At 42.8% G+C, this 18,788-nt stretch overlaps 1 protein-coding gene across 4 annotated transcripts in view; it reads left to right on the top strand.

Annotated features, from left to right (window-relative positions):
• Nucleotides 1–2,862: 2,862 nt before the first annotated feature.
• VPS8 (VPS8 subunit of CORVET complex) overlaps nt 2,863–18,788 on the top strand; it is a 319,158-nt gene continuing 303,232 nt past the window's right edge. The window contains exons 1-3 of one of the 4 annotated variants that reach the window (XM_089910741.1): nt 2,863–3,735; nt 3,994–4,274; nt 9,671–9,876. The gene's annotated coding sequence lies outside the window, so the exon portion shown is untranslated. Of the gene's footprint in view, nt 3,736–3,993; nt 4,275–9,670; nt 9,877–12,579; nt 16,092–16,162; nt 16,452–18,788 lie in introns of those variants that run through there. The other 3 variants (XM_089910739.1, XM_089910738.1, XM_089910740.1) reach the window with 3 other exon arrangements.

Here is an 18,788-nt window from a genome sequence, read left to right as displayed (position 1 = left end):
TCTAGAGTCCTCGAGCCACAACTACTGAGCCTGCATGCCACAACTACTGAAGCCCGTGCGCCTAGAGCCCGTGCTCCGCAACAAGAGAAACCACTGCAATGAGAAGCCCGCGCACTGCAACAAAGAGTAGCCCCCGCTCTCTGCAGCTAGAGAAGCCTGCGCACAGCGACGAAGACTCAATGCAGCCAAAAATAAATATATAAGTTTATTAAAAAAGAGAGAGAGAGAAAAAGAGAGAGGAAGGGGTGGGCTTGGCATACTCAGGTCTTTCTCCCAAAATTGCTGTCAGATAAAGTACTTCTTCCACAGGAGTACGGAAATGAGGGTGCCCTGTCCCCCACCCCAAACCTAGCGCACAATACAGTAGGTACTCAGCAAGTCTTCGGGGATTTTTTTTTTTAATGGCTAAAATACAAGCAAGCACTTACTATTTTGCAGAGACTAGAGAAGGCACTTTGCATACACCTCCTCACTATAATCCTATGAGGTAGGCACTACTTTTATTTCCATTTTACCCAATGAGAAAATACAGACTTTGAAAGGTTAAGTACTTGACCTAGGGTAGAGCCAGGATTTAAAGCAGGCAGTTTGTCCCAAAGTGAGACCAAGGAATGAGGACACATACACCCCTCCCGTGCCGCGGAAGCCCCCACGTGTTGAGGGCATAAGACACACTGTTAGACATTAGCACCAAGTGTGCTGGGAACCAGATGAGTGAGCCGTTAATTTTGCCTGGAGTTGGGGTGGGGGGCAGAGGGAGACATGAACAGTCACAGAAAGAAGGTGACAGTTGACATGGGTCTTGAAAGACAAGAAGGAATTTGTCCAAGGCACAAGATTAAGGGAGTGAGGAAATGGTGGAGGGACCAGCTTGGGCAAAGGTCCTGAGACTTGAACAATATATGGCATGTTTGGGGGATAATGTGTGGACCAGATTTCTCAAAATAGAGATCACAAAATGGCAGTCCACCCTCCAAATTCAACCTGAAGACACGAGTAAAGTATGTACTCGTAAACTGTATAATATAAACGTATTTTTAATGGGCCCAACTTTTAAAAATTGAGTGATTTCACATAAAATTCTGGACTTCTGGCTTTTCTTGAAAAGCCATACGGTCAGCTGAAGTCACCCTAGGCTTGTGCCCCTGTGTGGCCAACTTTGCTGAGAAGTTGCTTCCTCCTCCGGGTGGACACGTGTTCCCTAGCACTCCCTCTTGCTCCCAGTACCTGCCTGCTACTCCCATTTATTTAACAAACCTGCCTGGCTCCTACGGGCTTTTGAGTATGCAGCCTTTGGGCTAGATGCTCAGGCTGAGTTTTGAAGGGCCATGGCAGGACTTTAAATTTTATCCTGAAAGCAGTCAGGAGTCTATGAAGGTTATTAAACAGAGGAGCACATGATCATATGAGTACAAAAGACAGGACGATGGGAGAGAGATGAAGGCAATGTTGAAATTGTTAGGCACAAAATTACCCATGGACCGTCCTGGAGAGTTCTTCCTCCAGCTGAAGCAGTAGTTGTTCCAGGAGGGTCACTGCCATGTGCACTGGACTTGGAGTCAGAGGACCTGAATTTTAAAATTTTTTTAAAAATTTGTTTATTTTATTATTTTTGGCTGCGCTGGGCCTTGGTTGCTGCATACGGGCGGCATGTGGGATCTTCCTGGACCAGGAGTCGAACCCGTGTCCCCTGCATTGGCAGGCAGATTCTTAACCACTGCACCACCAGGGAAGCCCAGAGGACCTGAAATTTAAAAGAAGGTTCTCCTTTCAGACAAGACCTCCAGCAAGTCCTGTCTGAAGAAGGAAACAAGCACAAACCTGGGTCAAAGTCCCGACTTTGCCATTTGCTCTCTGCGTATTTCTGACAAGTCAGTTAACTTCTCTGAGCCTCAGTTTCCTCAGCTATCAACCAGGAAGAACATTACCTAATTTGCAGAGTAGTTGTGAACATTGAATGAAGAAAGGTGTTTGAGCATGTTTGTAGACTGTAGAGATCCTAGGGGGTGTAGAGGATTACTGGGATTGATTTTATAGGAAGACCCCACCTGTGGGGCTTGGTTCTGGGAATGCCAGACATCTAGAGGTGGCACAAACCCCAAAGTATCTGAGGTTTCTGCCATCCTGGGGCTTTTACCAATGTCAGGCCACATCAAGCTGCATAAGCAAGAACATATGCATAAGGACTTATATCACCTGCCTCTCTCCAATCCCCAACACACACACACACACACACACACACACACACCACACACACACACACACACACACACACACACACACGAAGTCTGGTGCAAGGGCAAAAACCCAGCACGTGGTCTGAGCTGGATCTGGTTTCCTGCGTCTTGCCTACAGCATCCCCATACTTAGGGAGGGAGGCTGCGCAATCAGCCTGGTTTCAGCCTGTCCTTTCTTCTCTCCCTTCTCTGCCCTGCCGCTCTCTCACTTTCCCTCCCCCTCACTCCATCTCCAGCCCTGCAATTCATCACAGCTCTGTGTCCATGCCCTCTGTGACCGTGTCTCTCGGCAGCACTACTTTTGCATTTTGATGTTTAAACAATATTTTACCCAATATATGACAGCACTTGGAGCATTTGCAAAGGCCTTTCACATCTGTTATTTCATTTGATCCTTACCAGGTCATTGTCAGGTAGGCAGGGAAGGTATTATTAGCAGGGGTGATAGTCAAAATATTTAACAACCAATATCCTAGGGGCCCACCGATTGGAATGGGTGCAGGCCATACAGCTGAGAGAGGGCTAGAGGCGTCCTCCCTTAGTTAGTGGAGGAGGGTTGGGGAAGGGAGTGGTCCCAGAGTGGGGACCAGGAAGGAGGGGGTGGGGGGGCAGATTTGAAGGACTCAGGGAAATGGCTTTTTATCAAGCAGTCTGGAAACATTTCTGTTTCTCAAGCATGTATAACTGTACCAGTACACACAACTGACTGATTGTCAGGCCAATTGCGCTGTTGTGGGAATTGAGGTCCAGGGAGGTAAGTGATTCGCACAGGGTTGGAGGTGAAAAGAAGTCCAGAAGTTAGGTCCCCTGACTTCTCAGGCAGAGATTTCTCTGCCATCTCAGAGTGCAGGCTAAAGGCAAGGGCTTTTGTCTGCATCTCACCCTCCACGGTGACAGCACAGCAGCCTGGAACACTGGCGACTGCTGCTCCTGAAATACAGTCCCCGACCTCCCACTTCCCTTCACACTTCTATCGCCAAGTCTTTTTATCTTCTCATTGTCTCCTCTGTCTCCCCCTCACATGTGTCATGATTCTGCCCCTGAATTCCCTCACTTGACTGTCTCACTAACGCTCTCCACCGAGTCCCATCTCTTCTCCTATTATTTGTCTGGGAACAATTTCCAGAAATTCCCTGAGACCCTCATCCCTCTCCTGAGCTGCCACTGGGCCTCTCCCTCAGGTGTGCTCCTAGGTACCCCACCTCCACACGCTCCAAAGTGACCTCACCACCTTCTCCTCCCAGCCTGCTCTCGCAGTGCCTGTAAATGGCAGCACCATTCTCCCAGGTCCCTAGACCAGACAGGAGTCCTCCACAGACCACCCACAAGTGCCCCATGACAGACGGCCAGCCTTCCGCCAGCACCTGATGCTCTCGGAAACCCCAAAGAAGATCAGTTCTGAAGTCCAGCCTGAGGCCAGGTCTGGTCTTCCATAGCCGTTGTCCCACCCTGAGACGATGACCTTCTCTTCCTTTGCACTGCCTGTTCACTTTTTTTGGTAAATATAATTTTCATTTTCATTAAACTAATACATAATACAGTGTTTAAAAAGCCAAATAGTCCTACTAGGTATAAAACAAATTGCTCCCTGCTTCATGTCTCCCCACCTCTGATTTCTACTTCTCAGAGTTAATTGCTTTCAGCATTTCTTGCTATTTCTTCAAGTGTTTACCTCGATTTTCTAATGGAAATAAATGCTTATGTTGTAATTTTAGAGTTTTCTATTTTAGACATTATTTATTGACTTCTATCTCAGATGCTGTTGGTGTCCCACCTGTGCCCCTTAGACCTTCCCATGAAGCATCGTTCCTCCCTTCTAACTGCCAGGGTTGCATCACTGTACCTGAAGACTTTGGGGCTCTGCCCTCACATGTACAGGCTGACGTTCCAGGAAATGACTATGCCATCCCCCCTTCCTTCAGCGGTCCTCAACCAGTGACCTTCAGGAATTGGTGTATGAATACCTCAGCTCCCTGCCCCTCAGGCAGAATAATTCTGAGACTGTGTTTTGCCCCATTTCCCAGAGTTTTCGTGGGAGTAAGTTCTAATCACTCATTCTTTATTGTTTGTTTTCCCTTCCCTATGTCACTTTCCCACTTCTCTATGAGTGTCCCCAGCGCTTCCAAATAAATGACTTGCTGGCAGATCCTTGTCTCAGGGTCTGCCTCAGGGGAAATCCAAACTAAGACAACTTCTGTAGGAAGATGAGGATACATCTTTCTTACAGGTCCTTTCCCTGAACACACACACACACACACACACACACACACACGCACATGCACACACACACAAAACCCCACATTCCCTCAATATTGTTGAAGCATGGGGTTTTTAGTTAAATCAACATTCAGCATTTACATGATTATGACTATGTAAATATTGCTCACAGCTGACTGACATAATAAACTATATATGATTACATTTCTTTTTTATTTATTTTTATTTTTTGGTGTGATTCTGGTACATTTCTTTTTTAAAATAACATTTCCCCCCTTAAGTTAATAATTACTTCTTTTTCCCCCTGTGCTTAGTTTTCTATGTACTTATTGCTAATTCATCCCTAAACTCTCTTATAGGCTAGAACTCTCTCTATAATACTCAAATAAATCAGGTTATCCATACATATATTCCATTAATTTCTTCAAAACTTCACGCCTGAGGCATGGGGTTTTCCTGCTCTAGTCTGGATTGGTTGCTCTCCTGGGTTGCTGCACAACTGTCATCCTGGGGCCTCCTTCATCATCTTTCTGGAAAATTCTTTAGTCTTTCTCCCATATTAGATTCTCCTCTTTCCTTGGGTCCCATGTCTTCCTTCTTGGTTTATTCCTCATAATATCCTTTAGTAGCTTTATGAGAATGGGTACGACAGAGATGCATTTTTTGAAACTTGGCATGTCTGCAAGTAACTTCGTTCATGTTTTATTAACAGTTAGACTGGCTAGAGAATTGTAGATATAATTTTCTTTCAGAATTTGGAAAAGAAATTGCTTGATGATCTTCTAGCTTCCATTCAGCAGTGCTTTTATTTGTTCTTGTTTTGCTTCCTAATTTATTTGAATGATATGATTAACATTTATACATGGATTTTATAATTAGCTGTTCTGTAATATGCTTATACATTTTTGTATTTGAAATGCTTTATATATTAATTCCACAGTTTTTTATTTTATGAAAAATTTCACATTATTGAGATATATTATTGGATTTATAAAATTCACCCATTTCAAATGTACAGTTTAATGATTTTTCACTAAATATACCAAGTTGAAAAATCATCACCACAAACCAGTTTTAGAAAATTTTCATCAGCCCAGTAAAATCCCTCCTGCCCATTCAGCATTGTTTTTGAGAAGTCTGATACATTCTGAACCCCAATCCTTTATATGGGGCCCAATTTTTCTCTCTAGAAGCTTTAAGGATCTGCGTTTTATTTCTGATGTCTGAAATATTACAATGATGTGTATTAATATAATTTTTTATACCGTTCTGGAAAATTTTTAAATGATTTCTTTAGCAATCAGTTCCAAACTTTTCTCAGTGTCCTCTTTCTGGAACTCCTGTTCTAGTATTGAGCCTTTTAGAATAATTCTCTAGTGCTCTTGTCTTTTTTCTCTTATTATTTTTAAAAAATCTTTTATTGTTTTACTTTTGAGAGATTTTCTAAAATATTTTCTTCCAAACATATACAATAAAAAAATTTAACTATCTTTATTTCCAAAAGCCCTTTCTTATCTCTGAAGGTTCTTTTTTCTATAGACCCAATCTTGTTTCATGGGTGCAATAGTTTCCTTTCCCTCTGAGGATATAAATAATGCTGTTAAAATTTTTTTCTTTTCCTTGAGTTGACTGTTTCTCCTGAGCTCATTGAAATCTCTTTGTGTGTGCACTGGGCTGGTTGAGTGGTGGACCACATCTCGGTTTACCCAGCAGACACTTCCCCAACCTCTTTCCTCTAGAGTGTAAGCCAGGCTTCCAGCATTGTGGGAGCCTAACAAGGAAAGAGGTGGAGGAGACTTTTACTTAAGGTAAAAGTTAAGAATGGAGACTTTTACTTAATCCCCCTGTTTTCAGTATGGTGCCTTACCTCTTCCATTTGCTTTGCCTGGTGTCTTCCCCAAGTCCACAGTCTCTCTCCTTTGGCCTCTCCAGAGAGTGAACCTCCTGTATTTTGCTGGGTGGGGTGGAAAAGTCATCTGGCTACAAGGACTGGAGAGAAGAATCAGACTTTCAGCTCTTCCTTGTGTTTTCAGCCCAACTCCATCCTTTTAGCTTCAGAGTTACCTGGTGCCTCTATTTTCTAAACGTTTCTAGGTTTGGTGGGTTTTTTTTGTTGTTGTTGTTGTTTGTTTTGGTTTTCATATCAAACTGGCTTCCTTCTTGAAGGCTTCTTCACCCCGTGCCTGCCTTTCAGGCAGCTTTATTGTCTTTACTTAGTCAGTTAATACTCATCTAACTACTTTCCATCTTCCAAATGTTTTGGGATATCTTCCATCAGCTATTGTCTCTTCTCTTGTTCCTGGAGTCCTCATGGGTTTGTATGTTATTACTTTACTGTCATTTTAGGAACAGGATCAAATGCATATGTTTAACGTGCCAAGTCTAACCAGAAATTCCCTTCCTGTTCTGCTGCCATACTCTCAAGCCTGACTCACATTTCTAATGTGGACTGCCTACTATTCCCCAAACAAACAGGCTCTTTCTGGCCCCTTTACCTTTGCTAATAAAGTTTATGGAATATTCTTCTCACCTTCTTTGTGTCCTTGAAGACTAATCTTAAATATCATATACATGAATCCTTCTCCAATTGTCACTGCTAGAAAAATACCTTGCCCTCCTCTAATTCCCACGACATGTTTCAGCTCTCCTAAGAGACCTTCTACCAAATGGTATGTACATCCATCACCTCCCCTATATAAGTTCCTTGAGGGAAAGAACAATATCTTAACATCTTAAATCCCTTTCAATCTGCTCAATATATATTTGTGGAATAATAAGAATTGTAATAATCAAATGTCTGCTCTACTGTGTACATTTAAAAAATGTGCATTTTAACCACAGTGGCTTTAATACTCACAGTAATTCTGCAAGGTAGAGTTTTAGCTTCAATTTTTAGGTGAGGGAACTGATGCTCAAAGATGTTAAACAACTTGCCTAAGGTCTAGCCAGAGGCAGGATCAGAAGTCAAATCCTATCCTCACTGCCTCTAAAGTCTAAAGCCCAGTTGCTGTGCTTCACTTATTTTTTAGAAAAGTTTTTGTTAGTTACCTTTGTTTTATTAACTTGGATACTTAACACTTTTCATCCAACTGTGTGCTAGTCTCTCCACTCTGAAAGTGTAGGTGCATTATGGTTATGCCATTCATTCCAAACCCTTGTCCCTCAAGCTGGAATCTTCAGCTTGGCCCCTGTGGATCTATATCTGTTATTTATTGGACATTTACTCTCTGCCAAACAATTAGTAATACATATGGTTAAGGGCATGGGCTCTGAAAACAGGTTTAAATCCAGACTCCTCCACCTACAGCTTTGAGTGTGGGCAAGTCACAACCTATCTATGCTTCAGTTTCTTCCTCTGTAAAATGAACATAATAAAAGTTACCTAAGGTTATGGTGAGAATTAGATGAATTAAATACACATAAACTGCTTAAATGAGTGTGCACTAATTAAGGTTACCTCTTATTTTCACGTGCTTTATCTCACTTAACTTCACACCGACCCTAGCAGGTAGAAATTATCTTAACTTTACAGTAAGGAGCCTGCTGTACAGATATAAATTGAGGTCTGTTTGATGCTAAAATCATGTTTTTAACCACTGTGCTACAGAGCCAGAGAGACAGATGCTATTTGTGGACATTTTTCAGGCTTTTAAAATTTGGTAAATCCATGAACAAGAAGACAGTGAACAACTTTGGTCTCCAGTGCAAGTGAGGAGAGAAAGTGAGAGCATCATTCTGTGTAGAAAGAAGAGCCATCCTTAGCCTTGATCGCACTAAAGTCAGGAAAGCAGGGCTTCAGCACTCACTGCTGTGTGACATCCTCCCCACACCCTCCCCTGGTCTTATTTCTCTCATCTGTAGATGAGGGGTTGCACTGGCCATCTCCAAGAGCCTTTTGGCTCTCTTGCAGTTTCCCAGCAAAGCCAGGGTATTATCTGCTGAAGGCCAGCACCATCTGGCGGCCGTGGGCCATAACCCAAGCCCATTCTTCCCACTGCCACCCGGTGACCACTAATGCCACGATAAGTTTGCATGGCATTTCGAATTAAAACACAAAAAACAAAAAACTCTGATACACTCATACACGTTATCTTTATAACAACCTGATAAGATAGGTAGGGCAGGTGTTTGTACTCCCTTTTACCAACAAGAAACTGGTGTGCAAAGAGGTTAGGTGAAAGGCATGGAGTCATGGCAAGCTGGTTGGGTGTCAGAGCCTGGTTTAAAAGTTTCTGAGATATTAAGCTACCTCTGAAACAGTTCTAGTAGGTATTATTGAGAACGAACCAAGTGCAAGATGCTTCACATTTCATTTAGTCTGATACTATCAATGATACTCCGTGAAGTTAAATAATTCACTCAGCATAGGGTATAGCAAAGGTAGGATTTGAACTCAGATTCTACAACTCTACCCAAAGATATTTCTCCTCCTTGCCCTCAATGCCTGGGGCTGGCACACAGAACAACCAAGTCTTCTACTCTCCAGAATCCTGTAATTCCTCTTCAGAACTGAGTCCCTAAGTTTTAGCTGGGCTGACAGTCACCCAGAATAGAGACTACATTACCCAGCCTCCCTTGCAGCTAGATGTGGGCAGAACTGATGTAGTCAATTTTAAGAAAGAGTCTCTGAAGGGGGTGGGCATAACCTTCTTTGCTGGCAGTTTCTAAAGTGGCTGCCAGTGATCCCACTTCCTGGAAGTCACCCTCTTGTGTAATTCTCTCCCCTTTCGTGTGGGCTGGAGCTAGTGCTTCTAACAAATAGACTGTAGCAAAAAATGATGGGAAGTCACTTCCAAGATCAGCTTACAAAAAGACCGTGACTTCTGTCTTGCTCACATTCTTGATGTCTCTTCTTGCCTGCTCGGATGAAACAAGTTGCCATGTTGTGGGTGGCCTTTTGGAGAAGCCCATGTGACAAGGAACTAAGGCCCTTGGTCCAACAGCCTGCAGGGAAGCAAATCCTGCCAATAACCATGTGAGTGAGCTTGGAAGCAGATCCTTCCCAATTTGAGGCTTGAGATGTCACAGCCTGAGCCAACACCTTGGTGGCAGACTTGTGACAGACCCTGAGCCAAATGGCCTGGCTAAGCCATGCCTGGATTCCTGAAACTGTTAGATAATATATGTTGCTGTTTTAGGCCTCTAATTTTTGGAGTAGTTACACAAACAATAAATAGCTTACATACCTTCTTCCTTCCTTTTCTCTTCCTTGCTAGTTGGAAGGTGGATGTGATGGTTGGAGCAGACTACTTGGACCAGGAGATAGACTTGGGAATTGAGGCCCCCCCCCCGCCCCCACCCTGCCATGGAGGAAAAATGAGAAAGAAGGAGTCTGGGGCCTGACACAGTGGAACATTACTATTGTTTTGAATTTTCTTTCATTTTCAGCAGAACCCAACGCTTCCCTTTCTGTGTTACAGAGGTATGTGTCATTTTGTGTAAGCAAGGCTATCCCCAGGCAAAATGGTGAAATAGGTGAAATTTGCATTTGATGCCCTCGTTGTTTCTGCATCTTCTCTACTATTTTTTTTTTTTTTTTTTTTTTTTTTTTTGCGGTACGCGGGCCTCTCACTGTTGTGGCCTCTCCTATTGGGGAGCACAGGCTCCCGCAGGCTCAGCGGCCATGGCTCCCAGGCCCAGCCGCTCCGCGACATGTGGGATCTTCCCGGACCGGGGCACGAACCCGTGTCCCCTGAGTCGGCAGGCGGACTCTCAACCATTGCGCCACCAGGGGAGCCCATCTGCTCTTTTCTTGCTCTTTCCCTTGTCTGATACCCAGTCCAAGTCTTCAGTGACTGCTTAGTGTCCCCTTTATACGCCAGATCCCAACCCCCGACCTCCCTCTCCACCCTCTTTTTGCTATTAAGTTCCGGCAGGGTTCCCATGATGCCACTTCTCCCTTCAAAAGACTGATAAATGCGTGCTTATTTGCTTGCAGGAGTATAGGAGGAGTGGCAGGGGTGGGGCTGGAAGACAAAATACTCTAAGTAGATTTCAAATGATGGCATTTCTGGAATCGTGAAATTATCAGAAAGATATTTTTAAATAGTGAGATCTTTCTCTCAACCAAGTGCACATGGGCTGCTCTGTACTCTAAGGCTGCAGGGAAAGAGAATGTGCGAAGGCACTAGGATGAATGGGTGAATGAAAAGTGAAAGGCAAACTTTTGTCAAGAATACAAAATGGTAGAGAATATAGATCTTATTTCCTTGGTGACTTTGGGGAGCAATTTATGATTCCTGAGTCCCCTACCAGTCCCCCACCCTCATTCTTTTTTCATTGCCATTCTAGTAATACTTGGATGTAAAATTTGATTCCCACTAAAGCTCAGAAGAATTTGGCCTTTTGAGCTCTCATAATTTATTTCTATTATGGGTCTTAATAAATATTGCATTTTTAATTGTTTCTTCCTAGCTAGGGATCAGGGAGTATTTCTCATACCTGTGTTTCTGGCACCAAGCATGGTGCTTGGCACATAGTAGGCACTCAATACATGCTTGTGTATGCATAAGGGGGGGCTCTTTATTTCTTGGGAAGCATCCTCAGGTCAGTGTATGTGATACCCCACCACACACAAATATAAACTGTTATTGCAGAATTCATTCATTTATTTAATAAAAAATTATGGAGCTCTTACCATATGCCAAGTACTGTTCTAGATGTTAAGGATAAAAACATAAATGAAACAGATGAAAATCTCCACTCTCATGGTGCTTATGTACTAGTGGGGAAGGCAGAAACTTAAGAGATAAATAAGTAAAATATACAGCATTTTGGAGGATGGTAAGTACTATGGAAGACAATAAAGCCTGAAAGGGTGATGAGTGAGTCCTGGGGGAAAGAGGGGTGGTCTGTGGGAGAGTCACGTGTGCTTCCCAGATATCCTGAGTATTCCCCTACACTTCCTGGCTTCCATTGTGGTAAAGCAGGGCCAGGTGGCTGCTGTTGGCCAATGGACTGAGAGCAGAAGTGGTACATATTTTCAGGCCAAGGCGGTTTAGAGCTAGTAAGCCTTTTCCATCTTCCTGCCTCAGAGAACTTAGAGGCCATGAGTTCAACAAAGAGTGTCACCAGATGGGAAGAACCTTGGTCCCTGTGTCCTGGATGGAGGAGAGTACTTCACCCCCATCTGCTTTGCATTTGTTGCCCTGACTAACACAGTGGCATTTGAACAAAGTCCCAAAGAAGCTGAGGGTGTGAGCCATGTAGTTACCTTGGGGAAAGAGCATTCCAGGCAGAGGGAACCTGAGAATGACATCTGGACCAGCTTGAGTAACTTACAGATAACCAATTTCACTTCTCTCCAGCTGTCTTGGGTGCTCTGACCCACTAAGAACCCTGTACATCAGGTTCCTTTTTTAAAAAGGAAAAGAGGCCAATTTATTTTGTGATTGTGAACAAAGAAAGAAATGGCACAACTATTCACCTCCTAGTCTCTTTCTCTCATTCTCAGGCCCCAGACATTTTTTCCTTCAGGATAAATGTGGCTTACTCTGGATACAATGTAATAGCAATGTCTGGACCATGCTCTCCATCCCTCCTGCCTTGGGGAAAGCTGGAAGAGTTGTGTTGGGTATCAGGACATCATCCTTCTGCAGCATTCCTTCAGTGGTGCTGCCCTTCTAGCTCCTGGCCATCGGCCCGCCCTCACTGATTCCCACGCCCCAAGGCTCCTACATTGCATGTGGGGCCTTTTTCTCATGGGTTTAATTTCTCTTAAGACCACTTCACAGAGGTTCCATTTTAATTGCTAACTGCTCAACTGCTTTGTCTTACTTAAAAAGACAAGTTTAATAAAGCCCAAAATTCTTCTGTCTAGGTCTTAATGACCTGTGCAAAGTTAACTTTGACGAATGGTACATTTTAAGCCAAAACATACTCTCTGAACCCTAAACATAGTATAGCTTTTGGTGCTCTTTCCAAAGGCAAGCAAATCATAACAATATTCAGTGTAGAAAAATCCAATATATAAGCTGACGCCACTTTTACCTTTTTCTTCTTTTTTTAAAATCCCAATGCCTATATTTACATAATGACAAATGAAGTTTTAAGAAAACTCTAATACCAACGTTTCTCAAACTTAAATAATGTTCAGGTTCCTTGTAAGGGAAAAAGAGTCTCATGGATCTCTAGAGTTGGCTTAAATTATTTTTTATGATGTTGCATACACATATATGTATATGTGTATATATGTAAACACAAAACTAAGGAAAAGATTCATTTTTATAAATTTTATGCATCTATAAATCCAAAACAAATTTATAAAGTAAATACAAACAGAACTACCAAATGGGGAAATTAAAATTTACAATGTTGACTTAATATAAGGAATGGTGTTTTGCTGAAACCAAATTGCCCCTCACAACATAAATATTTTACTGACTGCAATAGCACGGACCTGTTTAACCACATACTTTGTGATGACTCAGTTCTCCCACTAACCTTTGTTTGTATGGTACACCACAATATAATTTGGCTATAACTTGGTGTGACCACATCATTTGTTTTTTAAGTCCCTTTGTGTTTTTTTTCTCATACGTCTGCAACAATTCACTTAGTGCTATTTGCCAATCACAAGTCCAAACAGAGGCGGTGAAATTGCAGTCACAGAATAACTATAAAGGGTTGATAAATTCATAAAGAGATTCCACCGCACTAGTAATCCAATACAAATTAAAATTAGAGCCACTTCCACTATCAAACTGGCAAAGCTTTTTAAAAGGATAAAATAAATGCTGGTGGGTATGTGTGATGGGCACCCTTGAACACTTTTGGTGAGAATGAAAACTGGCCTGAATTTTCTGGAAAGAAATTTGGCAGTAGGTATTCACAGACTTAAGAGCTTTCAAAGCATTTGAATCAGTAATTTCACTTACAGGTTTTTATACTAGGGGAATAATTTTGAAATGTGGGCAAAGATTTCTGTATAAAGATATTCATGGCCCTGTTCCTGTTAACAGTGAAAAATAGGAACCCCCCCTAATGTCCAAAAATAATGACATCAACTATATTATCAACAATTATGTAGGCATTACAAATATTTGTGAACAATTTGAATAACAGTATATAATTTTCAAGATCTAACATTGAGAAATAATGCCATTTGCAGCAACGCATATGGACCTGGAGACTATTATACTAAGCGAAGTAAGTCAGAAAGGGAAAGACAAATACCATATGATATCACTTATATGTATAATCTAAAATATGACACCAATGAACATATCTATGAAACAAAAACAAACTCACAGACATAGAGAACAGACTTGTAGTTGCCGTGGGGAAGGGAAGGATTGGGAGTTTGGGATTAGCAGACTCAAACTACTATATACAGAATGGATAAACAACAAGGTCCTGCTGTATAGCACAGGGAACTATATTCAATATCCTGTGATAAACCATAATGGAAAAGAGTATGAAAAAGAATATATATATAACTGAATCACTTTGCTGTACACCAGAAATTAACACAACATTGTAAATCAACTGTATTTCTATAAAATTAAAAAAAACCCCAAAAGATATAACATTGAGGACAAAATAAAAAGCAGAGTACAGTACTATATTTTCTATATAGTTCTATTATATAAAAAATATAAATATGCAAAGTAAAAGACCCAACGAAAATAAGTCAAAACCATGAGTGCTTTTTTTCCTGAAATGTGGGTAATTTATGCTTTACTTTTTATATTTCCTGATTCTTTCAAGTTTTCAATAATAAGTATACAACAGTTTCATTTTTTTAATTAATGTAAACAGCCCTATAAAGGACAGCATGTCAGTTGGACCATGCTAAAACACTCCTGACTGTGAGTTGGAATTGCTTCCCTACAACATCTATCCACAGGTCCCAGGTCTACTTTCTAGAGTTACACAGAGTAAGTTTACAACTGGTGCAGAGATGTTTCAAGAAGGTCAGTTAGCAACCTTCCCCACCTCCCACCTCCATAACCCAGCTCCCCCTACTTCTGTCAATTTCCTCTCTGCCTAACACTTTCAGCTGTTCTCTGTCAGGGTCTCCGATTTCACCAGCCTGCTTACCTTGCTCCAGACAGGCTCCTGTTTAATCAGTTTCCTCTAAAAATGTGATATTCAGAACTAAAGACAGGTCTCCAGAGTTCTAAAGTACACCTACAGTTATGCCACTCCTCTGCTTAAGAACTTCCAAAGGCTCTTACCAGAAGATCAGACCCACCAGCTTGGCATTAATGCCCTCCTGGATCTGGTTCGAGCCTTTTGTACCTCTAACACACTCTACACCAGTGCTTTCAAGCTATGGGTTGCTATGTATTAGTGTCATGAAATCAATTTTTTAACCAGCATCAAAAAAAAAAATAGAAAATACCAAGTTGCATTGCACATACTAAAGACAATGTCACAGGGTGTACACACATGCACGCACACACACACACACGCTAGGTTACTAGGTCATAGCTGAAATGTATTTCTTACTGTGAGTGATGATCAAAAAATTTGAAAGCCACTGCCCATGTCAGAGCCACATCAGGCCAGCAGCTTGTCTCCAATCTTGCTTTGTACTGCCTTTAATCCCACTGTTCCCTCAGCTAGGAATTCTCCCTGCTTTCTGCCTACTGAAATCCTTCAGCATCCTAATAAGACATCCTCCCTGAAGTGTTCCCCATTTTCCCTCATGTGTGATCCTGAAATGATGATCTCATACCTTTCTTATAGCACTCAAAACAGCCTGCCTTGCACTGTAGCTTTGTCTGTACACTGAGTTCTTAGAGTACCTGGAGGGCAGGGCTGTGTCTTACCCACCTTTGGGTCCTTCAAAGACCCAGAAGTATAGTGAACTGGATTGATGCTCAATAAATGTCTCCCCAACTGAATATTTTCTCTATCTCCTTCCAGGAACATTTTCTGGTGTGCTTCCTCCTTCTATTTCCTTGACCATAGGCCCCAGTAGGCATAAGATCTGTGTCCTGGGGCCCAGGTTATCTAGAGTGGTGCCTCTAAAAACCAGTCTGTCCTGAAAGTGTTCATCTTTCTTGAGGAGGAATAAGAGAAATAAACATATTTCTATCCATTTTAAAGATCTCTCCTTTATTTGAGAGCGTATCTCTCCTATACTTTTGCTGTTAAGATGTATTTTTATGGAGCAATGTTGACGGTAAATTAGAAAATAATAGTTGATTTCTAGTGTGTGTGTGCTAATTGTCTTTATTTGGCAAAATAAAAAGCTGGTAATTCTATATTCGTATTTAAAAAGATTAAAATTAAAAATTACTGGTTGGGAATCAACTACCCTTTCTGGGCTGGCTGAAGATAGGTTCACTTTCTTAAATGCTAGATAAATTCACTGACATTGGGCTAGAGGAGGGTTTCTCTTCTCATCTAACGGACTACTATTTATTGGTCTACTCTCCTCCTCTGACGTTTCCACTCTCCGGTTCCTAACGATGTTAATCACGCCAGAAGTCCCTGGGGTGAGACAGTGTATCTCTGGCCCTTTAAATGGGGGCGTGGTGTAGAGGGGCGGACCGCCCAGGAGAGACCCGGGTGAGAAGAGGAAAGCGGAAGCATGGCCACCGGGTAGATACTGCGCGTGCGTGGGGCTAGAGCAGGGGTCGGGTCGCGCGGGCTGGGGGTCCTGGGCTGGAAAGGCTGAGAGCTCAGGTAACGAATCTTCGGAGAGCGGGCCAACGGGGTGGGGGCAGTGGTGGGGGGCTGTACGCGGGGCGGGAGGAGAACGCGTGCCGGGTCCTTGAGCCTCGGCCCTTTCCCCCGCGCGACAGCGGGGCGGCCTTGGAGTGGCTGACCGAGCGGCCCCTGATGGGCTAACAGGACCAGGGCCCACCGTCCGGGCGGGGTTGACTCTGGGGCGGAGGAGAGTGTCCTGTGTTTGGCCTGGAACTTGGGTTAGACAGCTTCTACTTGTTGGTTCCAAAGAATGTGAAGCTGAGGTGCAGGTGCACCCGCTTCTCCAGATTGTGAGACTTGGAGGCCGGTAATCACTTCCCTCCCGCAGCGGAACAGGTGTGTAGCCCGCCTTTGGGGTCTGGGGCGCAGGTGTATGCTCCTCCATCCCTCGAGGCCTGGGATAAGTGTGCTTCCCGAGTGTGAGGCAGAAGCTTAGATGGGGTGTCCATCTAAGGATTGGTGCGCACCCTGTGAGGCTCGGTCCGGTTTCTCTCTGCTTGCAACGTGTGCCCCAGAGTGAGGGCAGCAGGGGACACGTGGGTCTCTGATGTTCGAGGCCATTCCTGTGTCCTGGTTAGTTCTCCAAGTGTGGTACTTGGGGAAGGAGTGGTGGGGCAGATGGAAACAGAGCTGCCTAAAATGTTTGGGTGTGTTTCAAAGGAGGAAAGGTGGGATGAAGTAGTATCAGTGAGAAAGGTTTCATGGCTACGGGTGGTCAGGAACTGCTGGAGAGCCTTCTCCAAACAGGCATGCCTCCTTCATACCCTGCTAATGTTAGATTGATACTAGAATGGTCAGGAAGGCTGTGTCCTCTACCATACTCCCCGACCCACAGCAAACAAGCCAAACGTGGTCGGTAACTTGTGGTGCCAACTTTACTCCAGATGTCTGCGATTAGGAGATAAATTAAGTATCAGGTGTGCGTTTCAAGTATCTCTAATATAAATGGGGATGGAGGCTCTACATATGTTTGTGTAAGATATGGGTTTGCTCATGGTTAAATTTAAGAAGAGTAGCTGTTGATATCTCTGTCAATAGCTGGTGTGTTCCATAGAATGCAGAATAACGATAAGTGGGAGAAAAAATTCTGGTTGAACTATTGGCTTTGTATGTCAAAGAGACATATGTGAGGAAATTTTTTCCAGAGGTCAAGGGAATAGTATGTTGATTATCCTTTATACATTTCCTTTGTACCTGGACCAGCATCAGCAGATGGATGTTTTCTGTCTTCCAGAATATTGGGACCTCTTGGTGATTTTTCAACTCTTTCCCACCCTTTCATAGACATATCAACCATTGTGACACCAAATGTCAGTTATGTATGTGAATGAAAAGTAAGGCCTTTTGAACTTAAGTATGTTTAACTTTTGTTTATAGTTTTCACAGAGTTTAGATAACATCTTCTCTTAACCTACAGCTTCGGGTGTCATCTGTATATATTTGTAAGAACAAACTGTTCTATTCTTAAGTGAATTTTGAATTAATGTGTGAATTATCTTCATTCTGTATAACAGCCTTTGTGTTATGTCATCCAAGCTTAAGCACCCTAGAGAGAAATCTCCTACCTCCAATATTTATAAGTTTCAGGGAAGGACACTGGTTGGCCAGATTGGATACAAGAATGTCATGAGCTTATTCTTCTGGCCAAGCAGAGAGGGTATTTGATTGGCAGCACCACCAAAATTACATGGTTGAAGTGGAGGAGGAGTGGTCTTCCAAAGGAAAGATGGGTCTGTTTCTGAAGTTGATGAGTAAGGGTGAAACTTGATCACCCTCAAAAAGTACCTTGAAGATTGAGTACCTGGGGAAGGAGTCATGTTGGAGACTGATCTCCCAGGAAGTCCAGCACGGCCAGTTTTTGCTCGATGTTGGGACAGGTGAAACGGATTGCCGTGTATGAGGCATGCGAGAAGTGAGACTGACCAAAAAGCCAGTGGATACCCACCCCCTCCCCCCATGCATACTCTGAAGCTTGTAGTTATTGAGTGGAGCGGTATGCAGAGTCCCTGGCTCTGTGTGAATCGTTTCTTTTCTTCTCTTTCCATTTGCTGTAGATAATGGTTGAATTCCTATAAACTGAATGAACATATGATACATTTTCACTGTTTTCATCTTGGCCTATAGGCTGAATTAATGTAAGAAAAACAAAATATTTGAAATTCTGGAGTTTGTGTCATGTCATACACGAGCGAAATGATCATTTAAAAAAATCAATGTTAGGGATTAAAAAAAAACTCACTTAGATGCAAAGAGGGGAACTTGCAAGGTGGGAGGCTTTTGTGGGCAGAATGACTAACCATATCTTATTTTGAATGACCAGAACTGCTGTTTAAGGCTCTGGAAGCCAGTGATGCAGTGTTGCTTGGCTGCTTACCTAGGGAGGGAGGGTCGGGGGGAGGTGGTTAGGTGGATGGATTGGTGGGGTGAATAGCTACTATGTAATTAGGCACTGGGAATACAGTGATGAAAAAAGGGAGATATGGTCTTCATTTTCCTGGAACCTACATTCCAGTTGAGGGAAGGGAATGGAGGTTCAGACGTGGAAAAATTATTGCAATGTGGTAAGTGTGATAAAAGGAGAACAATGTTATAGGTGCTTATTAACCAGGAACCTAGTTTAGTTGAGCAGGACAAAAAGAAGCTTTTTTGAGGAAGCAGAGTTTTAGCTGCTAT

Source organism: Delphinapterus leucas, chromosome 4, assembly GCF_059928025.1.
Source record: "Delphinapterus leucas isolate spDelLeu-1000000601 "Yukka" chromosome 4, BTC_Dleu_Yukka2, whole genome shotgun sequence".
Classification (NCBI taxonomy): Eukaryota; Metazoa; Chordata; class Mammalia; order Artiodactyla; family Monodontidae; genus Delphinapterus; species Delphinapterus leucas.
Note: the sequence above shows the minus strand (reverse complement) of the source record. Positions and strands in the feature narration are given on the sequence as shown.